This window comes from Cynocephalus volans, chromosome X (genome assembly GCF_027409185.1).
Source record: "Cynocephalus volans isolate mCynVol1 chromosome X, mCynVol1.pri, whole genome shotgun sequence".
NCBI classification, from domain to species: domain Eukaryota; kingdom Metazoa; phylum Chordata; class Mammalia; order Dermoptera; family Cynocephalidae; genus Cynocephalus; species Cynocephalus volans.
This window is the reverse complement of record NC_084478.1, coordinates 73,000,118-73,023,892: the sequence shown is the minus strand read 5'-3', so window position 1 is coordinate 73,023,892 and position 23,775 is coordinate 73,000,118. Positions and strand designations below refer to the sequence as shown.

Below are 23,775 nucleotides of genomic sequence, written 5' to 3'. Positions count from 1 at the left end.
ACAGGATAACTACTCCTTGATGGAACAGGTGAATGCAGCCATCTGGACCATGTGGACAAATGCTGGAGAACTGCCTGAAACTGTGAGTAGGTGGAAAATGTATGCTGAGCTGGTTCGAATAATTTGGCAGCTGAGGATGAGACAGTCCATGTTGAATGTAAACACCCATGGCCCAGATGACGAATGTTTTACCAGCAGCATGAGAGATGTGTTGCTGCAAAATGCTCCATTGACATCCTTTGGGTCACTGATAGCCATATTGGCCATCAGTTCGTCGTCCTATACATGAAGTAATGACCATGATGACCAGTCTGGCCGAGGCAGAGGGGAGGAGACAAGTAAAGAGGGTCCAAAAGGTGGTGAGGACTAAATCCCCAAGAAATGCTCGGGATTTTACCCTGAAGGGGCCAAGCAAGATCAGCCATATGCAGATGTGGTTTGACTTGCTTATGGCAGTTGACAGAGAGAAAATCGACCAGCAGCCAAATGCAGTTGTGTTTGCCTTGTGGCAACAATTGCATCCAGAGCAGTGTTTCACTAAACATCCGGAAACAGGTGGCAAGTTATGCCCAGTGTATTTGAAGGATTTTATGGCTATGTACACAGAGGCAGAAGGACTGTTCTCTTTTGGCTAGGGACCAGGTGCTCATCTTTTGGGGGCAGACAAGGACCAGAGGCCTCATGTTGAACTGATAATACATTGGTCTGAGACAAATGTACAGTGTATGTTAGCGTTGGTGGACACTGGTGCAGACTGTAGCTTGATACATGGCAACCCAGATAAGTTTCCAGGGGCCACAGTGAATGTTGATGTTTATGGAGAACAGACTATTACAGTCAAAGCTGTGTCCTTGCTGCTGAGCATTGAACGATTGCCCCCTTGTGTATATATTGTGTATGTATCTCCTGCATCCAAATACATCTTGGGTATAAATGTGCTTTAAGGTTTACACCTGCAAACAATGGTTGGAGAATTCCAGCTGCAGATACAGACAGTAAAGCCTGTGCTGTGGGGACATGTCAAGCATGATCCACAGGTGTTACACAAGCCAAGGTGTGTGGTCAATGTAAAACAGTATGGCTTGCTGGGAGGATGTGCAGAGATAGGTGCCACTATATTGGAGCTAGAAAAGGTTGGCATCATTCATCCCACACACAGTCCCTTTAACACCCTGGTATGGCCAATGAAGATACCTGAAGGCACCTGGAGGGTGACTGTGGACTATTGGAAACTGAACAAAGTAGTACCTCTTTGCACATGGCTGTGCCTTCAGTTCATGACTCAGCTAGGGACTTATGATTATGTACTGAACCTTACAAATGCTTTTTTCTCTATCCTGATCTTGGTTTATAGCCAAGATCAATTTGCCTTCACCTGGGAGGGAAGGTGAGGGAAGGACTTTTCAAGTGTTGCCCCAAGTCTACCTGTGTAGCCCAACCATCTGTCATGGTTTAGTGGCTGGGGACCTAGCCAGGTGGACTAGGCCCAGCATGGTTACAATGTTTTATTACATAGATGATGTCTTACTAACCTCTGATTCTCTTGCAGATTTAACCAAGGTGGCTCCAATGCTTCTAGGTCATTTGGAACAATATGAACAGTCTGTATATAAGGGTCTTACCCTTTGGATATGTACTTCGAAATATCAGTGGTGGCTGGCAGGTCACTGACTCCTGTGGGGACAAGCCATGTGGCAAGAGTTACGGGAATTAGGACATGGAAAGAAATTAAGTCTTTTCCATGTCACAGGACATTTCCCCTTAGCCAGTCCAGGTAATGATGAAGCTGAAGCACTGTAAGATAGCTGGAGAGAGCTCCAGCAGCTGATGTAGCTGGGTGGCTACATTGCAGAATGCAGCATGCTAGCTGCAAGACTGTGTGGTCGATGGCCCCCTGGGTGCCACATAAACCTGAGAATGCAGCATGCTGGCTGAAAGACAGTGTGGTTGATGGCTCACTGGGTGCCACATAAACCCGAGAAAGAATGTCCCTGATGGGCAGATGTACCCTTGATGGCCCACCAAGTGCTGCATGCAGAGAGGCAGAAAACCCAAGAGGAGGATGCTCCTAACATGGTGGCTGGTGTATCTTGTGGGCTCACTGCCACAGTCAGAGAACTACAGGTCTATCTTCACAGCCATTGCTATGGCTACTGGTCTTCTGTTTGTATGGACTATTAAGGCCCAAGACCAGGTAAGCACTGCTAAGGTGTTGAATAGCCTTATGGCCATGTAGAGTTGGCCCCTGGTAATAGAGAGTGATAATGGAACCCACTTTACTGGACATGAAGTACAGAAGTGGGCTTCTCAGTTGTCCATTTAGTGGAAGTTACATGTGCTGGATCATCCCCAGACAGTAGGAATGATTGAATTGTACAATGGTCTTCTGAAAAAGGCTATCCACCCAACCCCCCTCCCTGAAGGGGTGGATACAGCACCTATGGCCAAGTCAGGATCTTTAGTGAGAGACCCCACAAGGGTGGGCCCTCTCTAGTGGAGGTTCTGTTGCATAGAGCTGCAGCACCTGTTCCTGCAACCTTTCTTTCCAGGATGGTAAGCTGGCATGTATTATGCCAGAGGGACAAGAACTCCCTATATTGGTGCCAATAACTTTTTTGTCTTTTCACACATAGTATTGTGACTGCAGGAACCAGAGTCGACTGGACACAAACATATGTTCACGTGGCCAATGTGTCAGCTTGCTGAATATGCACAAAGTTTCCTACCAGTGTGGCTACAGGATTCCTGTGGAAAATCACCCCAATGACAACTGCTGACTGGACATGTGTATGGATGGGTTTTTTTTAGCTAACAGTTTAAAGGATAGAGCTACAGGGACAAGCCTCAAGGTGTATTGAACACATAATAACTACAGAGGTTATATGGATGCAAGGGTCAGCCATCCTCACCAAGGAAACATTGTATGGCAAGAGACCCTGAAAGGGTGGAGTGTGAGTAAAGTGGAGTTGGTTTAGTCCAAACCTCTTGCCTCATATCTGGCTGGATCTGATACAGCACATCCTTTGTAAAAAAGTTACATAAGAGTACAGTTAGTGCACATGTGTGCCTGTGTACCCCTTGGCTTGTTGCCACTATTGTATACTTTTTGGTGAGCAAGGCAGTGGCTCTGAACCACTGGTCAGTGGAGCTCGTGTCTGAAGAATAAAGCAGGTCCACTTTGCTGGTAGCTATTTGGTTTTTCTTTCATTTACCTGACTCAGGACATGCACAGGACCTACACAGGGTAGAGGGATCTGTGATCCAGACTGACATTGTGTCTCTTTGTCAATTTTTTGCCTGGAAGATCTGTCCCATACTGAGAGAGGGGTGTTCAGGTAACCCATTATTTATGTATTAGGGCCTATTTCTTTCTTTAGGTCTAAGAGCATTTGCATTATATATCTGGGTGATCTAGGATTGGATGCATACATATTTATGATTATTATGTCTTGTAGCTGGATAGATACTTGTATCATTATGTAGTGGCCTTCATTGCCTATTTTTATAATTTTTGGTTTAAAGTCTACTTTGTCTGATATAAGAATAGCTACTCCTGCTCATTTTTGGTTTTCATTTACATGGTATGTCTTTTTCCGTCCCTTCACTTTTACTCTGTGTGTTTCTACAGGTGAAGTGGGTCTCTTGAAGACAGCATATATTTGGTTCTAGCTTTTTTTTTTTTTTGTCTTTTTTTTTTCGTGACCGGCACTCAGCCAGTGAGTGCACCGGCCACTCCTATACAGGATCCGAACCCGCGGCGGGAGTGTCGCCGCGCTGCCAGCGCAGCACGCTACCGAGTGCACCACGGGCTCGGCCCTGGTTCTAGCTTTTTAATCCAATCAGTCAGTCTGTGTCTTTTGAATATGGTATTTAATCCATTCACATTTAGAATAGTTTTTGATAGATATTGTTTAATTCATGTCATTTAATTGCTTTTTGTTTAGATGTTTTATGTATCTTTTGGTCATTACTTCCCCCTTTATGTATCTTCTTCAATGTTAGTTGGAAATTTGAGGTGGCATGGTTTAGCTACTTTCTCTTTCTCGCTGGCATTTTTGTTTTAATGGCAGGTTTTGCTCTTTCTTCTGTATCTGTGATAGTGATCATTATTCAGATTCCAGATGTGGGACTCCCTTGAGAATTTCTTGCAGGGCTGGTCATGTTGGGGTGAACGCCCATAATTTTTGATTGTCTGGGAAATACACATTTCACCCTCATTTCTGAAGGCAACCCTTGCTGGGTAAAGAACTCTTGGCTGGCAATTACTTTCTTTTAGTATTTTGAATATATCATTAGACTTTTTTCTAGCCTATGGGATTTAAATTGAGAAGTCTGCTGTTAGTCTGATGGGGGTTCCCTTACAGGTGGCTTGATGCTTTTCTCTTGCTGCTTTTAGAATTCTCTTTGTCTTTGAGCTTTGCAAATTTGACTATACTGTGTCTGAGAGGAAATCTTTTTGGATTGAATCTGCTTGGGGACCTTTGAGCTTCCTGAATCTGAAGGTCTGCATCTCTCCCTACACCTGGGGAGTTTTCTGTCATTATTTCCTTGAATAGGTTTTCAATACCTATTCCTTTCTCCTCCCCTTCTGGAATACCCACAATTCAGATGTTAAAGTGCTTGAGGTTGTCTGCTATCTCTCTTAGATTTTCCTTATTATTTTAAATTATTTTTTCCTTTTTTTGTCTGCCTTAGTTATTTCAAAAAGACCATCTTCATGATCTGAAATCCTTTCTTCTGCTTGCTCTAGCCTGCTGCTCAAGCTCTATTGTGTTTTTGATTTCATCGAGTGAATCTTTCATTTCTAGGAGTTCTGCTACACTCTTTTTTAAGGTTTTAATCTCTTTGTAAATTTTCTCCCTCTTATTCTGAATATTTTCTTGTTTCATTGTGTTCTCTAATTGAGTCTTCTTTTATCTCTTTGAGTTTTCTTAAGATCATTGCTCAGAATTCCTTTTCAGACATTTCAAGGATTCCCTGTTCTAAGGGGTCTGGAATTTGAGCATTACTGTATTCCTTTGGTGGGGTCATATCTTCTTGTTTGTTTGTAGTTCTGGTATTTTTTTGTTGATGTTTGGCCATCTGGTAGAGGACTTACTTACATCTATTACTCTGAGGTTGGCAATGAGGATAAAGATTTCCTCCTCTATTTGAAGGCTCTGCTGGTGACTCTTCTCATATGAGTAGAGTTGCCTGTGGAGTGGCCCTGGCTGCTACTGCTGTGGTGAAGCATCACTGGTGTGACAGTAGGTGTGGTGGTGGCTATATATACCACCTTAGCTCCTTTTATGGCTTTCTGTGGCTTTAGACAGATCCCCCAGTCCTGTAAAGGGCTGGGCTCACCATGGTGCCTACTGGGGCTGTGGATACTTCCCTCCAGGGCCTTAGACTCAAGTTCTGGGAAGCCACTAAAACCAGAGGTAACTGTCCAGAAAAACACAAAGGTTAGAGAGACACCAGCCAGACTGGTGAAAAATTTCATTTCAAGGCTAGTGAAACAAGACTGGGAGAGGTAGCTATCTTACACAATGCACAGAAACCAACACAGAGAATCAAAAAAAATGAAGAAACAGAAGAATATACTCCAAACAAAAAGAAAAAAAAAGACAAGATCAATCTCCAGAATCCAAACCAAATGAAGTGAAGTTTTGTGATTTACTTAACAGGAAATTCAAAATAATGATCATAAAGATGTTCACAGAGGTCAAGAAAGAAATGGAAGAAAAAGCTAAGAATTTCAACAAGTAGTTAAAAAGTATAAAAGAGTACCAAACAGAAATCACAGATCTGAAGAATGGAATAACTCAACTGAAAGGTAGAGGGGTTTCAACAACAGACTTCATTAAGCAGATGAAAGAATCAGTGAACTTGATGACAGATCACTGGGAATCATCCAATGTGAGGAGGAAGAAAAAATGAAAGAAAATAAAGAATGAGAAAGGAGAAGAAAAAGAGCAAGTAAAAAAGAAAAAGAGTGGATATAGTTTGGGAGGCATATAGGACACCATCAAGTGAAAGAACTAACGCAAAATCACCATGCCAGAAGAAGAATAAAAAGAGGGAAAGAAAGCACATTCAAAGAAATAATAACAGAAACTACCCAAATGTGGAGAAGAAATTAGAAAGTCAGATACAAGAAACCCATTAAACACCAAATATGCCATGGACAAGAAAACTCCCATAGACTATTTTGAATATGTTATCCCACTCCCTTCTGGCTTGCAACATTTCTATTCACAATCTTAAAAAAAAAAAAAAAAGAAAAAAAGGACTGCCAAGGAAGAATACTATACTCAGTAACCCTGTTTTCCAAAAACAAAGGGCTGATAAAGACTTTCTCAGACAAACTAAAGCTGAGAGACTTTATCAGTACTAGACTTGCATTATAAAAAATACTAAAGGAAGGTCTTCAAGCTGAAGTTAGGAGATGCTAAGTAGTAACATAAAATCAGATGAAAGTATAAAACTCACTTATAAAAAGTATAAGTAAGTAATATCAAATCCAAAAAATTGAATACTGTAATAGTGAAGGGTAAATCAATTATATCTCTAGTATAAAGGCCAAAGTAGAAAACTATTAAAAACAAGTGCAGCCACCATAATTTGTTAAGGAACACAAATCATAAAAAGATACCAAGTGTAACATCAAAAACATAAAACATGAGAAGGGAAGAACACTATACAACCAGGGACCCAGACAGAAGCTGTGGACCCCCTCCTCCACCTGAACAGAAGGCAGGAGGCTGACCACAACCTGAGACCCATGCAGAAACTATGGCACTCTCCCAGCCCAAACAGAGGCAGGTGTGTGACTGGAGACTCAGGCAGAAGACATGAGTACCCTTTTCTGCCCAGAGAAAAGGCAAGAGTGCTACCAAGGACTCAGGCTGAAACTGTGGGCACACTCCCCTGGCCCCATAACAAGGCAGAAGCATGACTGGGTATCCAGGTAGAAGCTGTGGGCAGCCCCCAGAATGAACAGAAGGCAGGGGCACAACACAAACACTGCTTCTGTGCAGGTGGTCCACCACAGCCACAACCACAACCACAGTTTTTGCCACTGCAAGGATGGCTTGACATCACAATAACAGCCATGGCCACCATGCAGGCAGCCCACCACACAATTGACTGCATTGACATAGGTAGAGTCATGAGAGGAACCTGGAAAAAGAGGACAAAATCTTTCTGCTCAAAGCCCATTCTAGCATAATAGAAGAAGCAGCTGCTCTTCCAGATGACCATGCATCAACATAGAGTTACAAGGAATATATATATATATATATATATATATAAACAAGAAAATATGACACCACGAAAGGAATACAGTAATTCTCAAGTACAAGACCCCATAGATCAGGAAACCCTCAAAATGAACGAGAAGAAATTCCAAGTAATAATCTTAAGGAAAATCAATGAGATAAGAGAAGACTCAGTTAGACACCATAACGAAATGAAAATAAATATCCAGGATGTGAAGGAGAAAATTTACAAAAAGATTAATACCTTAGAAAAGAATGTAGCAGAATTCCTGGGAATGAAATAAAAAACACAACGGAGAGCTTAAGCAGCAGATTAGAGCAAGAAGAAAGAATTTCTGAACTTGAAGACAGCCTTCTTGAAATAACCCAGACAGACCAAAAAAAAAAAAAAAAAAAGAAAAAAAATTTAAAAAACAAATTCTAAGAGAGTTAGCAGGCAACATTAAAGCACAAACATCCTAATCATGGGCATTTCAGAAGGGGAGAAGAAAGGAAAAGGCATTAAAAACTGATTCAATGAAATAATAATGGAAAACTTCCCAGGTTTAGGGAGAGACACAACTTACAGATATAGGAAGCTCAAAGATCCCCATACAGATTCTATCCAAAAAGATCCTCTCCAAGACACATTATAGTCAAACTGACAAACCTCAAAGATAAAGGGAGAATTGAAAAAGCAGCAAGAGAAAAGTATGTGGTCCCCTATATGTGAGTCCCTATCAGACTAACAGCAAACTTCTCAACTGAAACTTGACAGGCTAGAAGAAAATGAGATGATATATTCAAAATACTAAAAGACAAAAATTGCCACCCAAGAATAATTTACCCAGCAAGGGTATCCTTCATAAATAAGGAAAACTTAGTGTATTTTCAGACAAATAAAAACTTTGGGAGTTCATCACTACATGACAAGTCCTGCAAGAAATTCTCAAGGGAGTCTTGCATCTGAAATCTGAAAAACAATAATCACTACCACAAATACACAGGGATAAAACTCACTAGTAAAACAAAAATACAAATGAGAAAGATAAAAGAAACTAAATCTACCACCTCAAAAAAACCCAAGAAGCATTGAAGACTAATAATCAAAGGAGAAAAAAGGAACTAAAGATATTTAAAATACCTAAGCAAAATGCCATAAAATGCCAGGAAAAAGGCAACACCTCTCAATAACAACCCCTAATGTAAATGGATTAAACTCCCCACTCAAAAGTCACAGACTGATGGATTGGATCAAAAAACTAGAACCAACTACATGATTTCTATGAATGACTTACCTCACCAGTAAAGACCCACACAGACTAAAAGTGAAGGGATAGAAAATGATATACCACTATTTTAATAGTGGATAAAATAGATGTGAAACCAAAAACTATAAAAAGAGAGAAGGAATGCCACTATGCAATGATAAAGAATCAACCAAGCAAGAAGACATAACAATCATAAATATACGTGCAACCAACAGTGGAGCACACAGATATACAAAGCAAATGCTATTAAACCTAAAGAAAGAGAAATCCCAATACGATAATAATGAGGAACCTGCACATTCCTCTCTAAGCTTTGGACAGATCATCAAGGCAACAATTAAACAGAGAAACACATGATTGAAACTATGCTTTAGACCAATTGGACCTGGCAGATGTCTACAGAAGATTACATCAGCCCAATATAGAATGTACATTCTTATTAGCATATAGAACATATTCCAGAAGAGACCACATGTTAGATTATAAATTCATGTTCAGCAAATTTTTAAAAATGATATCATTTCAAGTATCTTTTTAAGCTACAATGGATTAAAACTGGAAATCAATAACAAGCAAAACTCTGGAAAGTCTACAAATACATGGAAATTAAACAACAAGCTCCCAAATGACCTATGGGTCAAAGAAGAAATTGAACAGGAAATCAAAAAATCTCTTCAAACTAATGAAAATAAAACAAATCATACCAAAATATGTGGGATAGTGCAAAAACAGTACTAAGAGGGAAGTTTATTGCAACAAACCCTTACATCATATGAGCAAAAAGATTATAAATAAACAACCTAACATAACACCTCAAAGAACTAGAAAATCAAGAACAATCCAATCCCAAAATTAGTAGTTGAAAAGAAATGATTAAGATCAGAGCAGAACTAAATGAAAGAGACCTAAAAAGTGATACAAAAGATCAATAAACAAAAAGTTGTTTTTTTGAGAAAATAAATAGAACAGACAAATCATTAGTTAGGCTAACTACAAAAGGAAGAGAGAAGACCCAAATAACAAAATCAGAAATGAAAAAGGAACATTTTAAATGTGTTTGTTGGCCATTTATATATCTTCCTTTGAGAAATTCTTCCTCAACTCCTTTGACCATTTTTTTGAATTGGGTTACTTGCTTTTCCACTGTAAATTTGTTTGAGTTCCTTGTATATTCTGGATATTAATCCTTTGTTGGATGCATACTTTGCAAATATTTTCTCCCACTCTATTGGTTGTCCATTTCAGACATTGTTTCTCATGCTGCACAGAAATGTTTTGTTTGATATAACCTCATTTGTTTATTTTTCCTTTCTTTGCCTGTACTTTGGGTGTTTTGCTCATAAAATGTATGCCCAGTCCTACTTTCTGAAGTGTTTTTCATGTTTTCCTTTAGTAGTTTTTTGTTTTTTGTTTTTGTTTGTTTGTATTGGGACATATATTTAATTATTTAATCTGTTTTGAGTAGTTTTTGGTATATGGCAAGAGGTACAGGTCTAGTTTAATCTGAGAAATGCAAATCAAAATCACATTGAGATATCACCTCACTCCAGTTATACTGGCTATCATCAAAAAGACAGAGAATCACAGATGCTGGTGAGGATGTAGAGAAAGGAGAACCCTCCTACACTGCTTGTGGAACTATAAAATGGTGCAGCCATTATGGAAAAGGGAGTTTCCTTAAACAACTACCATACAACCCAGCAATCACACTGCTGGATTTATACCCAAATGAATGGAAATCGTCATGTCAAAAGGACACCTGTACCTCCATATTTATTGCAGGTCTATTCACATTAGCCAAAAGTTAGAATCAACCTAAATGCCCACAATTGTATGAGTGGATAAGGAAAATGTGGTATATTTATACAATGGAATACTATCTTTCATAAAAAATAAAATATATTCTCAGCAATGTGGATGAATTTAGAGAAAATTACATTAAGTGAAATAAGCCAGGCAAAGAAAGAGAAATACCACATGTCTTCATTATATGTAAGATTTAATAAAAAATAAAATAAAAGGAAAAAAGATACAACAGTCACAATAATATGTTAAACTTTTTAAGAGAAGAGAACAGAACAGAGGTTGCCAGGGATGGCAAAGGGGAAGAGGGAGGGGGGAAAGGGAGGAATTTGTAAATGGATCACAAAAAAAAAAGGAATGAAAAAGGGGACATTACAACTGATGCCACAGAAATACAATTAACCATTAGAGACTGTTATAAACAACCACACACAAAACAAATTTGAAAACCTGGAGGAAATGGATAAATTTATGGACATATACAAACTAACAAGACTGAACCAAGAAGACACAGAAAACCTGAACAAACCAATAACAAGCAATGAGATTGAAGCAGTAATCAGCAGTCTTCCAACAAAGAAAATGCCAGGACTGGGGGTTCTTCCTGCTGAATTATACCAAACCTTTAAAGAGAAATTAATACCAATTCTCTTCAAACTATTTCAAAAAATTGGAACAGAGGCAATTCTCCCAAACTAATTCTATGAGGCCAGCATCACCATGATAACATAACCAGACAAAGATATAAAAACAAACAAAAAACACTACAAACCAATATCTCTGATGAACACAGATGCAAACATCCTCAACAAAGTGTTAATAATAAGAATACAGCAACACATCAATAAAACTATACACCATGATCAAGTAAGATTCATCCCAGGGAAGCAAGGATGGTTCCAATAGATGCACAAAAATCACTTCACAAAATTCAACATCCCTTCATGGTAAAGGCTTTCAGCAAATAAGTTATATAAGAAAGGTATCTCTGCACAATAATAGCCATATTCAACAAACCCACTGCCAATATCATCCTGAAAGGGGTAAAGCTAAAAGATTTTCCTTTAAGAACAGAAACAAGACAAAGATGCCCACTCTCACCACTCATATCTGACATAGAATTGGAAATACTAGCCAGAGAATTCAGGCAAGAGAAAGAAATTAAAGGCATCCAGATTGGAAAAGACAAAGTCAACCTGTGCCTATTTGCAGATGACATGATCCTATATATAGAAAAACCTAAAGACTCTACCAAAAAAGTCTAAGAGCTGATAAAAAAAATTCAGTAGTGTTTCAAGACATGAAATCATTACCCCCAAATCAGCAGGTTTTTAAGTACTCCTATAACAAACTAGCAGAAAAAGGAATAAAGAAAGCAAGCTCATTTACAACAGTCACCAAAAAAAAAAAAAAAAATTAAATTAAATATCTAAGAATCAATTTAATGAAGGAGGTGAAAGATCTCTACAGTGAGCACTATAATTCATTACTGAAAAAAATTAAAGAGGACAAAAAAGATGGAAAGGCATTCCATGCTCTTGGATTGGAAGAATTAACATAGTGAAAATATCCATACTACCCAAAGAAATTTACAGATTCAGTGTAATCTCCATCAAACTACCAATGACAATCTTTGCATAAATAGAAAAAAACCCTATCCTAACATTCATATGGAACAACAAAAGACCCAGATTGGCCAAAGAAATTGAGCAAAAAATAAATCCGGAGGCATAACTCTACATGACTTCAAATTATTTTTACAAAGCTGTAGTGACCAAAATGCATGGTACTGGCATAAAAATAGACACTCGGGTCAATGGAACAGAATAGAGAACTCAGAAATCAACCCACAGACATACAGCCAACTGACCTTGTTGACAATGTCAACAAGAACATATATTGGGGAAAAGACTGCCTCCTCAATAATTTGTGCTAGGAAAATTAGAAATACATATACAGAAGAATTAAACTAGATGTACACCTGTCACCATATACAAAAATCAACTCAAAATGGATTAAAGACTTAAGTATAAGACCTGAAACTATAAAACTAATAAATGAAATCATTGGAGAAGCAGTTCAGTATGTAGGACTGGACAAAGACTTTTTCAATAAGACCTCAAAAGCACAAGCAACAGACTAATAAAATAAACAAATAGAATTATACTAAACTAAAAACCTTCTGCCTGGCTAAGGAAACAATCAACAGAGTGAAATTTCAACTTACAGAATGGGAGAAAGTACTTGCAAGCTATACACCCAATAAGGGATTGATATCCAGAATATATAAGGAGCTCAAATAACTTCACAATAAAAAGAAAAACAATCCAATTAAAAAATAGGAAAGAAGCTGAATAGACATTTTTCAAAGGAAGATGTACACACGACCAACAGGTACTGAAAAATGCTCAGCATCATTAATCATCAGGGAAATGCAAATCAAGACCATATTGACAGATGCATATTTTGAAAATATTTTCTCTCACTATGTCATTGTCTTTTCACTCTGCTAATTGTTTCTTTTGCTGTGCAGAGCTTTTTAGTTTGAAATAATCCCATTTATTTTTCCATTGGTTCCCTGTGCTTTGGGGATCATATTCGTAAAGACTATGCCCAGTCCTACTTCCAGAAGTGTTTCCTTTTAGGAGTTTTCTTTTAGGAGTTTTATAGTTTCAGGATGTATATTTAATTCTTTAATCCATTTTGAGTTGACTTTGGTGTATGATGAGAGGTATGGGTCTAGTTTCATTCTTCTACATACGGATGTCCAATTTTCCCAGCACCATTTATTGAAGAAGCTGTCATTTCCCCACTGTATGTTCTTGGTGCCTTTGTCAAAGACCAGATGACTGTAGGTGTATGGGCTGACTTCTGAGTTCTCTATTCTGTTCCATTGGCCTGTGTGTCTGTTTTTATGCCAGTACCAAGCTGTTGTGGTTGATATAGCTTTGTAGTATAGTTTAACGTCAGGTAGTGTTCTGCCTCCAGCTTTCTTTTCTTTTCTTTTTTATTTTTATTTTTATTTTTATTTTTTAATTTTTTAATTTTTTAATTTTTTTTAATTTTTATTTTTTAAATTTTATTTTATCAATATACATTGTAGCTGATTATTGCCCCCCATCACCAAAACCTCCCTCCCTTCGCCCTCCCCCCTCTCCCCCAACAATGTCCTTTCTGTTTGCTTGTCGTATCAACTTCAAATACTTGTGGTTGTTATATCTTCTTCCCCCCCCCCCAGTTTGTGTGTGTGTATGTGTGTGTGTGTGTGTGTGTGTGTGTGAATTTATATATTAATTTTTAGCTCCCTCCAATAAGTGAGAACATGTGGTATTTCTCTTTCTGTGCCTGACTTGTTTCATGTAATATAATTCTCTCAAGGTCCATCCATGTTGTTGCAAATGGCAGTATTTCATTCGTTTTTATAGCTGAGTAGTATTCCATTGTGTAGATGTACCACATTTTCCGTATCCACTCATCTGATGATGGGCATTTGGGCTGGTTCCAACTCTTGGCTATTGTAAAGAGTGCTGCGATAAACATTGGGGAACAGGTATACCTTCGACTTGATGATTTCCATTCCTCTGGGTATATTCCCAACAGTGGGATAGCTGGGTCGCATGGTAGATCTATTTTCAATTGTTTGAGGAACCTCCAAACCATTTTCCATAGAGGCTGCACCATTTTTCAGTCCCACCAACAATGTATGAGAGTTCCTTTTTCTCCGCAGCCTCGCCAGCATTTATCGTTCAGAGTCTTTTGGATTTTAGCCATCCTAACTGGGGTCAGATGGTATCTCAATGTGGTTTTGATTTGCATTTCCAGGATGCTGAGTGATGTTGAGCATTTTTTCATATGTCTGTTGGCCATTTGTATATCTTCCTTAGAGAAATGCCTACTTAGCTCTTTTGCCCATTTTTTAGTTGGGTTGCTTGTTTTCTTCTTGTAAAGTTGTTTGAGTTCCTTACATATTCTGGATATTAATCCTTTCTCAGATGTATATTTTGCAAATATTTTCTCCCACTCTGTTGGTTGTCTTTTAACTCTTTTAATTGTTTCTTTTGCTGTGCAGAAGCTTTTTAGTTTGATATAATCCCATTTGTTTATTTTTCCTTTGGTTGCCCGTGCTTTTGGGGTCGTATTCATGAAGTCTGTGCCCAGTCCTATTTCCTGAAGTGTTTCTCCTATGTTTTCTTTAAGAAGTTTTATTGTTTCAGGGTGTATATTTAAATCCTTAATCCATTTTGAGTTGATTTTAGTATACGGTGAGAGGTATGGATCTAGTTTCATTCTCCTGCATATGGCTATCCAGTTATCCCAGCACCATTTGCTGAAGAGGCAGTCCCCAGTGAATAGGCTTGGTGCCTTTGTCAAAGATCAGATGGCAGTAAGTGTGTGGGTTGATTTCTGGATTCTCTATTCTATTCCATTGGTCAGTGTGTCTGTTTTTATGCCAGTACCATACTGTTTTGGTTATTATAGCTTTGTAGTATAGCTTAAAGTCAGGTAGTGTTATGCATCCAGCTTTATTTTTTTTGCTGAGCATTGCTTTGGCTATGCCTGGTCTTTTATTGTTCCATATAAATGTCTGAATAGTTTTTTCCATTTCTGAGAAAAATGTCTTTGGAATTTTGATGGGGATTGCATTGAATTTGTATATCACTTTGGGTAGTATGGACATTTTCACTATGTTGATTCTTCCAATCCAAGAGCATGGGATATCTATCCATCTTCTTGTATCCTCTCTAATTTCTCTCAGCAGTGGTTTGTAGTTCTCATTATAGAGATTTTTCACATCCTTGGTTAACTCAATTCCTAAGTATTTTATTTTTTTGGTGGCTATTGTAAATGGGGAGGCTTTCTTGATTTCTCCTTCTTCATGTTCATTATTGGAGAAAAGAAATGCTACTGATTTTTGTGTGTTGATTTTGTATCCTGCTACTGTGCTGAAATCATTTATCAATTCCAAGAGTTTTTTTGTAGAGGTTTTAGGCTGTTCGATATATAGGATCATGTCATCTGTAAACAGGGACAGTTTGACTTCATCTTTTCCAATCTGGATGCCCTTTATTTCCTTCTCTTCTCTGATTGCTCTGGCTAGTACTTCCAACACTATGTTGAATAGGAGTGGTGAGAGTGGGCATCCTTGTCTAGTTCCTGTTCTTAAAGGAAAAGCTTTCAGCTTTTCCCCATTCAGGATGATATTGGCAGTGGGTTCGTCATATATGGCTTTAATTATGTTGAGATACTTTCCCTCTACACCTAACTTATAGAGGGTCTTTGTCATGAATGAGTGCTGAACTTTATCAAATGCTTTTTCAGCATCTATAGAGATGATCATATGGTCCTTGTGTTTGAGTTTATTAATATGGTGTATCACATTTATTGATTTGCGTATGTTGAACCAACCTTGCATCCCTGGGATGAATCCCACTTGATCGTGATGAATAATTTTTCGTATGTATTGCTGTATTCTGTTTGCTAGTAATTTAGTGAGGATTTTTGCATCTATATTCAGCAAGGATATTGGCCTGTAGTTTTCTTTTTTGGTTATATCTTTACCTGGTTTTGGTATCAGGATGATGTTTGCTTCATAGAATGAGTTTGGGAGATTTGCGTCCGTTTCAATCTTTTGGAATAGTTTGTAAAGAATCAGTGTCAATTCCTCTTTGAATGTTTGGTAAAATTCTGCTGTGAATCCATCTGGTCCTGGGCTTTTCTTTGTTGGGAGCCTTCTGATAACAGCTTCAATCTCCTTTATTGTTATTGGTCTGTTCAAATTTTCTACGTCTTCACAGTTCAGTTTTGGGAGCTTGTGTGTGTCCAGAAATTTATCCATTTCCTCCAGATTTTCAAATTTGTTGGCGTATAGTTGTTTATAGTAGTCTCGAATGATTCCTTGTATTTCAGATGAATCAGTTGTAATATCGCCTTTTTCATTTCTAATTTTTTTATTTGAGTCTTCTCTCTTCTTTTTTTTGTTAGCCATGCTAATGGTTTGTCTATTTTATTTATCTTTTCAAAAAACCAACTTTTTGATTCCTTGATCTTTTGAATTGTTTTTTGGTTTTCAATTTCATTCAGTTCTGCTCTGATCTTAATGATTTCTTTCCGTCTGATAACTTTAGGTTTGGATTGTTCTTGTTTTTCTAGTTCTTTAAGGTGAAGTGTTAGGTTGTTCACTTGCCATCTTTCTATTCTTCTGAAGTGAGCATTTAATGCAATAAATTTTCCCCTCAATACTGCTTTTGCAGTATCCCACAAGTTTTGGTATGATGTATCATTGTTTTCATTAGTTTCAATAAATTTTTTGATTTCCTGCTTGATTTCTTCTTGGACCCATACGTCATTAAGTAGTATGCTGTTTAATTTCCATGTGTTTGTATAGTTTCCAGAGTTTCGTTTGTTATTAATTTCTAGTTTTAATCCATAGTGATCTGAGAAGATACATGGGATAATTCCAATTTTTTTGAATTTATTTAGACTTGATTTGTTACCTAATATGTGATCTATCCGGGAGAATGATCCATGTGCTGATGAGAAGAATGAATATTCTGAGGTTGTTGGGTGGAATGTTCTGTAGATATCTGCAAATTCCAATTGGTCTAGAGTCTTGTTTAGATCTTGTGTTTCTCTACTGATTCTTTGCCGAGATGATCTGTCTAATATTGACAGTGGAGCGTTCAGGTCCCCTGCTATTATGGTATTAGTGTCTATTTCCTTCTTTAGGTCTAATAGAGTTTGTTTTATAAATCTGGCTGCTCCAACATTGGGTGCATACATATTTATGATTGTTATGTCTTCTTGATGGATCAGTCCTTTTATCATTAAGTAGTGTCCCTCATTGTCTCTTTTTATGGTTTCTAGTTTAAAGTCTATTTTGTCAGATATAAGAATAGCTACTCCAGCTCGTTTTTCTTTTCTGTTTGCATGGTAAATCTTTTTCCATCCTTTCACTCTTAGTCTGTGTGAATCTTTATGGGTGAGGTGGGTCTCTTGTAGGCAGCATGTAGTTGGGTCCTGCTTTTTGATCCAGTCAGCCAGTCTGTGTCTTTTAATTGGGGAATTTAAGCCTTTTACATTAAGAGTTGTTATTGAAAGGTGTTGATTTATTCCCAGCATTTTATTGGTTGTTTGGTTGTCTTAGGTGTCTTTTGTTCCTTGCTTTCTGATTTACTGTTTGGTTTCTATGTTTGTTGATTCCTTAGGTTGTAGATAGTGTTTTTGTTAGCTTGTTTTCTCTTCATGAATGCCATTTTTATTGTACTAGTGGGTTTAGATTTTTCTTGGGTTTTTATGGCAGTAGTACTTATTTTTCAGGAACCAAACCCAGTACTCCCTTGAGGATTTCTTTTAAGGGTGGTCGTGTGGTAGTGAATTCCCGCAGTTTCTGTTTGTCTGAGAAATATACTATTTGCCCCTCATTTCGGAAGGATAGCCTTGCAGGGTAGAGTATTCTTGGCTGGCAATCTTTGTCTTTTAGTATTTTGAAAATATCATCCCATTCCTTTCTAGCTTTTAGGGTTTGTGATGAAAAGTCTGATGTTAACCTGATTGGGGCTCCCTTATAGGTGATTTGACGCTTCTCTCTTGCAGCTTTTAAGATTCTCTCTTTGTCTCTGAGTTTTGCCAATTTGACTATGACATGTCTTGGAGAAGGCCTTTTTGGGTTGAATACGTTTGGAGATCGTTGAGCTTCCTGGATCTGAAGATCTGTGATTTTTCCTATACCTGGGAAGTTTTCTGCCACTATTTTGTTGAATATGTTTTTAATGGAATCTCCATTTTCCTCCCCTTCTGGAATACCCATGACTCGGATATTTGAGCGCTTGAGGTTATCTGATATCTCTCTCAGATTTTCTTCCATTTCCTTGATTCTTTTTTCTTTCTTTTTGTCTGCTTGTGTTATTTCAAACAGCCCATCTTCAAGTTCAGAGGTTCTCTCTTCAACTTCGACAAGCCTGCTGGTTAAACTCTCTGTTGTGTTTTTTATTTCCCTGAATAACTTCTTCAGTTCAGCAAGTTCTGCTACATTTTTTTTCAGGACATTGATTTCCTTGTACATTTCCTCTTTCAGATCCTGTATACTTTTCCTCATTTCATCATGATGTCTAGCTGAGTTTTCTTGTATCTCATTCAGTTTCCTTAGAATTATCACTTGAAATTCCTTGTCAGTTATTTCAAGGGCTTCTTATTCTATAGGATCTAGAGTATGAGATTTATTAACTTTTGGTGGTGTACTTTCTTGATTTTTTGTATTTCTGGTATCTTTTTTTTGGTGTTTATTCATTGTGGCAGGGGGTTTCACAGACCACCGGTTTGAGACTAATGACTAACTAGGATGTTGCTGTGGTTGCCAATTTGGTATGGCTCCCACCGTGACTGCTCAGTTGGCCTCTAGTGCCTTGTGTGTGTGGTTACCTCGGGTCTTGAGCTTCTCCGGGGATCCACCTTTCTGGTCAGGTTGGACTCTGCTGGGCTGGTGGATCACGTACCACAGGGTGTGTGATCTCTGTTGAGCTTTCACTTCCTGTGCAGGACTTCTCCCCGTTCCGTGTGCTCTGACCGAGGCTGTTAGATCGTGCAGTGGCGACCTCACCGGGTGTGTGGTTTCTGTCGAGTCTCCACCTCCCTGGCCGCACGTCTCCCCCCTCTGTGCGCACTGTGCTGGGCTGGGGCGTGTCTTCTGCAACCCTTGTCTATCAGCTGGGCTTTCAAGACCCTGCTCGGCACTGCCTCGCCCAGGAAGTCTACCAGGTTTCTGCTAGGTACAGACGACCGGTCTCTCTGGGTGCCTTTGTAGCACTGTGTAGATCTTTCTCGGGTCTTGTTCACCTTTGTATCCCCCCGGAATAAACCGAGTCTAGTGCCCGCCTGCAGCCTGCTCTCCGGCAGGTTCAAGCGGACCTGGGAACTCTCCTACCACCCTATTCCCAACCAGAAATTCGTTAGGATTTTTTCCAAACTGGTGGCCACAGAGATGGTATCTGCCTCCCAGTAACAGGAAGTTTACCGGGGGCTGGAGTCCAGGGTGTGGTGGAGTGACAGTCGGCCCGCCCGTACTTCCTTGCCCTCCCAACACTGGCCGGGGACGCCCCACGCCACCGGCCCTGCCAGAGAACCACGGAGGGAGTGGGAGAGGAGGCCGGCCCGCAGGCTCCGGAAAGCCCCGCGCCAGGCCAAGCAAGTGGGAGGGCTCAGTGATGGCCGAGCAGGGCGGAGCTGCCCGCACCTGGGAAAATGGAGGCAGCACTGGGGCAGTGAGTGGCCTGGTGGTGCAGGCGGGAGCCGGGTGGGCATCCGCCCCACGAACAGAACTGGGCCAAGGGTCACTCACAGGGTTGTGCCAGGTCGGGTGTTCGCTCTCTGTCTTTGGTTTGTCGCCTTCTGTGTTCTCGGCGCTGCCGCCTCGGGCTGTTCAGTCGCGGCGCGCCTCGGGCGCTCCCAGGAATCTTCTTTAATGCCGGCCTGAAACCTCGAATCCTGAATATGGCAGCTGGCCGCCTTCAGCGCGGCCCCGGCCTCCGGGATCCTGTCTGCATCCACAGCAGCCCTGGCGCCGTGTTCCCTGTTTTAAGACTCGCTTTTGCAGCTAAGAAACAGTTCTTTTCCTGCTCCACACTTCAAAGCTGTTGCCTGTAAATGAGGCAGCCTCTCCTGCCGGGGGCAAAGTGGCGTTGAGCCCCCACGACCAGCCAGCAGCTGTAGTCCTCCCTTAAGAGACGGCGAGAGGAAGGTCCACAAGTTTCTCGGCTGCCTGAGTCCCAGTGTCCGCCTTTTCCACCTCAGCTACTCCGCGCCAGCCACCGCAGCCACCACCATCTTGAAACAGTTTTGGAGGCTGGTAAGTCCAAGGTTCAGGGCGCACATTGGGTGAGGGCTTTCTTCTTGGTGGGAACTCTCTACAGAGTGCCACAGCAGTGCAGGGTATCACATAGCAAGGACTGAGTGAGAATGTCCAGCTTTATTTTCTGTGCTCAAAATTGCTTTGGCTATTCAGGGTCTTTTGTTGTTCAATATGAATGTTAGGATTGTTTTTTCTATTTCTGTAAAGAATGTTATTGGTATTTTGATGGGTAATGCATTGAATCTGTAGATCACTTTGGGTAATATGGACATTTTCAGAATGTTAATTTTTCTAATCCAAGAGCATGGGATATCTTTCCATCTTCTGATGATAGAACAAATATGATGTTGAGGAAGAGGGAGGGGGAAGGGGGAGACAGAGAGAGAAGGGCAAGGGGTAAGGAGGAGAAGGAAGGGGGAAAGGGAGGAATTGTTAAAGGGCCACAAAAATCAACGATGTTGTACAATGATAATTAAAAAATAAAAAATAAAAACACATTGAGATATCATTTCACACCAGTTAGACTGGCTACTATCAAAGACTACAGACAGCAAATGCTGGCTAGGATTTGGAGAAAGGTAAACCCTTCTATACTTTCGATGGGATTGTAAATTAGTACAGTTGTTATAGAAAACAGTATGAAGGTTTCTCAAACAACTACAGATAGATCTACCATATGATCCAGCAATCCTCCTACTGGGTATATATGCAAAGGAATGGAAATCATAATGTGAAAGGGATGTTTGCACTCCCATGTTCATCACAGCTCCATTTACAACAGCCCGGATATGGAACCAACCCAAATGTCCATTGACAGACACCTAGATAACAGAAATATAGTATATATACACTGAAAAAAGGTGAGCCGAAATGCCAGGTACAAATCAAGCTTTAATAAAGGAAAAGAATCTGCTGGGCTGTGCTCAAAAGGAAGGCAGAAACCATCATCAGGATAGGAGAGCTTATATGGGATGTTGGGTGCCAAGGGTTCACTGAAGCAGTCGAGGAGGGGCATTGTGAGGGAGGGGCATTGCACCCGTGTGGAAGCAAAAGGGTTTCTATTTCACAGAAGTCAGGAGACTTCTCATAAAGGAAGCGGGGAGAGGTTGGTGGCCGTTTTGTGCTTGGCCTTACCTAAAATGGTGCTGGTTATGTTCAAGATCTATCATTCCCACATTTTAAGTATGGGGAGAAGAGGTGGAGGTCTCATTCTTCTGAAGCTACTTCCTGCTGGAGGTGGGTGAAGATACGAAAAAAAATAAAACAATTAGGTGGCAGGATATTGGTTTCATGTGAGGAGGCTGTATTCTACTGGGGAAGGGTTGATGGTTCTCAGGGGCTGATATTCTCCTCCCAGGAACAATTCAGTGACCTTTTGGTTGGTGAAAGCCTGTATACATTCTTGTAAGAAATTAGAGAAACACCAAAAGAGGCAGGGATCAAGAAGAAAGATAAGTCCCATCATGGTTAGGGGTCTGACATGTTTTGTCTTGAAGTTCTCCCCCATCGCTATAGCCTAGGTGAGTAGTTTGGGTGAAGCAGAAATGTTTTGTCAGGGGGGGGCCACTGGACTCCAGCAGAATCCCCTTTGGAAAAGAGCTATCCAGTGGTTTTTACCCCCATAAGAACATGATGTGGCAGTTGTCTGGCCATAGCATGTTGTGGGAACGTATGTCAGGAATGTGAATGTGTCCTGCAGGGTTCCTCCAAAGATTCTGGGTGGCATATCCAGGAGGTAGGAAAGTGTCCTTCCACCCACCCAGACCTTGGTTATACATTGTGAACAGGGTGTGTCATATGTCTCTGTTAGGAAAAGAAGCAAGAGGAAGAGAAAAGGCAAGCGTTCAGGGGCTGAGAGGTTGAGAGGGTGCACAGTAGGCAAAAGGAGTAGAGGGTAACCTCTTTGGGGGTGTAATCACAGAGGGCATCCTGCCAGGTTAATTCAGTTACCCACTCAAGGATGTCTTCAACACTGGAGGTGATGGGTCAGGACCAGTCTTGGAGCAGCTCCTGTGTGAAGGACATGAAGCAGGCCTAAAAGTGTGGGAGGATAATTGCTGGGGAAAGATCATCCTTCTTCTGGGATTGGGGGAAGACTGGAGGTCCTGGAGATTTTCAATTTTGTGGGTCCTAAAGTGGATGAAGTCTAAGGAGATGTTTGGTTGGGGGTTGAGCAGAGGGACCCCTCTGGCTTGGTGCTAACAGATTCTTTGGGTAAAGTCTCAGTCCTAGATTTACCAAGGATAAGTGATACCAAGGGGCCTTTCCTAGTACCTTTATTGCTGTGGGGGTGGTGAGAGAGGCCCTTCCCAACATGGTGAGAGAGGCTTTGGCATTCAGGTTATAATATACACTTGCTGTCCCAGGCTCAGTTTAAAGTCTGAGGGGGTGGTGGGAAAAGGATGAGGTAATAGAAGGTTGGCCTGTTCCTGAAGAAGATCCCTAATGAGTGAATGAGTAGGGAGATACTGGCCTAAAGGTGATGAGCTGGCAGGGAGAGGTGTCAGAATGAAGGGTCTACCATACCTAAGTTTGAAGAGGCTGAGGCCAGTGGGTTTGTTGGGGGCAGCTTGCAAGTGAGTGAGTGCTGGAGGGAGAAGTTGGGTCCAAGGGAGGTGAAGTTCCATGGACAGCTTGGTGAAGTGTGTTTTTACAAGATGATTGGCTTTTTCTACTTTGCCTGATGATGGAGGCTGATATGGTATATGTAAGTCCCATTTGATATGTAAGGCCTGTGCTGTGAGTTGCGTAATCTGGGAAATGAATGCCAGGCCATTATCAGACTGGAGGCTGGTGAGCAAGCCAAAATGAGGGATGATTTCTGAGGTGAGAGCATGCATTACTGCTGTAGCATCCTCTGAAGTGCAGGGAAAAGCCGCAATCCAACCTAAAAAGGTATCTACTAAGATTAGAAGATAGTGTGTCCTTTTGTGGGGAGGAGTGTGAGTAAAGTCAATTTGCCAATCCTGGCCAGTAGTGTATCCTCTGGCCTGGAGGGTGGGAAGTGACCAAACTTGGAGGCCACCTTTATTGAAGCAATGAGTACACAAAGAACAATTTTGAGTGATTTGTTTAAGTAACTTGACCATGTGGGGACAGTAATATAAGGGCTGAAGAAGGCATAGTAGGGGTTCATAGCCTATATGAAGTGAATTTATGGAAATCTAAAAGGATTTGCTCAGTTTGTGTGGTAGGGAGGGCATAGCGACCAGAGAGAGTACACCAGCTGTCTTTCCTCTGTGCTCTCAACTTTTGGAGGTGTTGCATTTCACGAGGTGCATAGGAGCCATGTGAAGGACATGAGTGGGAGAGGAAGAGTGGGGTCCTGGTGATTGGGCAGACTGTTTTGCAGTTAGATCCACCAGTTTGTTCCCCTCGCTATGGGGTCATTGGAGGTTTGGTGTCCTCTGCAGTGTATAAACCCAACCTCCTTTGGAAGTTGTGAAGCCTCAAGAAGTATCTTGACAATATGTCCATCTTTTATGGGCCCTCCTTGAGTGGCCATGTATCTTTTCTCCCCTCCTTCCATATGGCCACACAGGAGTGTAGGATGTGGTGAGCATACTTAGAGTCAGTGTATATATTGACTCATTTGTTACTTGCTAGAGTGAGAGTGCAG

The 23,775-nt window shown here is 40.4% G+C and overlaps 1 pseudogene; it reads left to right on the top strand.

The window, feature by feature from the left end:
* Nucleotides 1–302: 302 nt before the first annotated feature.
* The window catches only part of LOC134368044 (germ cell-less protein-like 1), a 41,493-nt pseudogene continuing 18,020 nt past the window's right edge, over nucleotides 303–23,775 (top strand).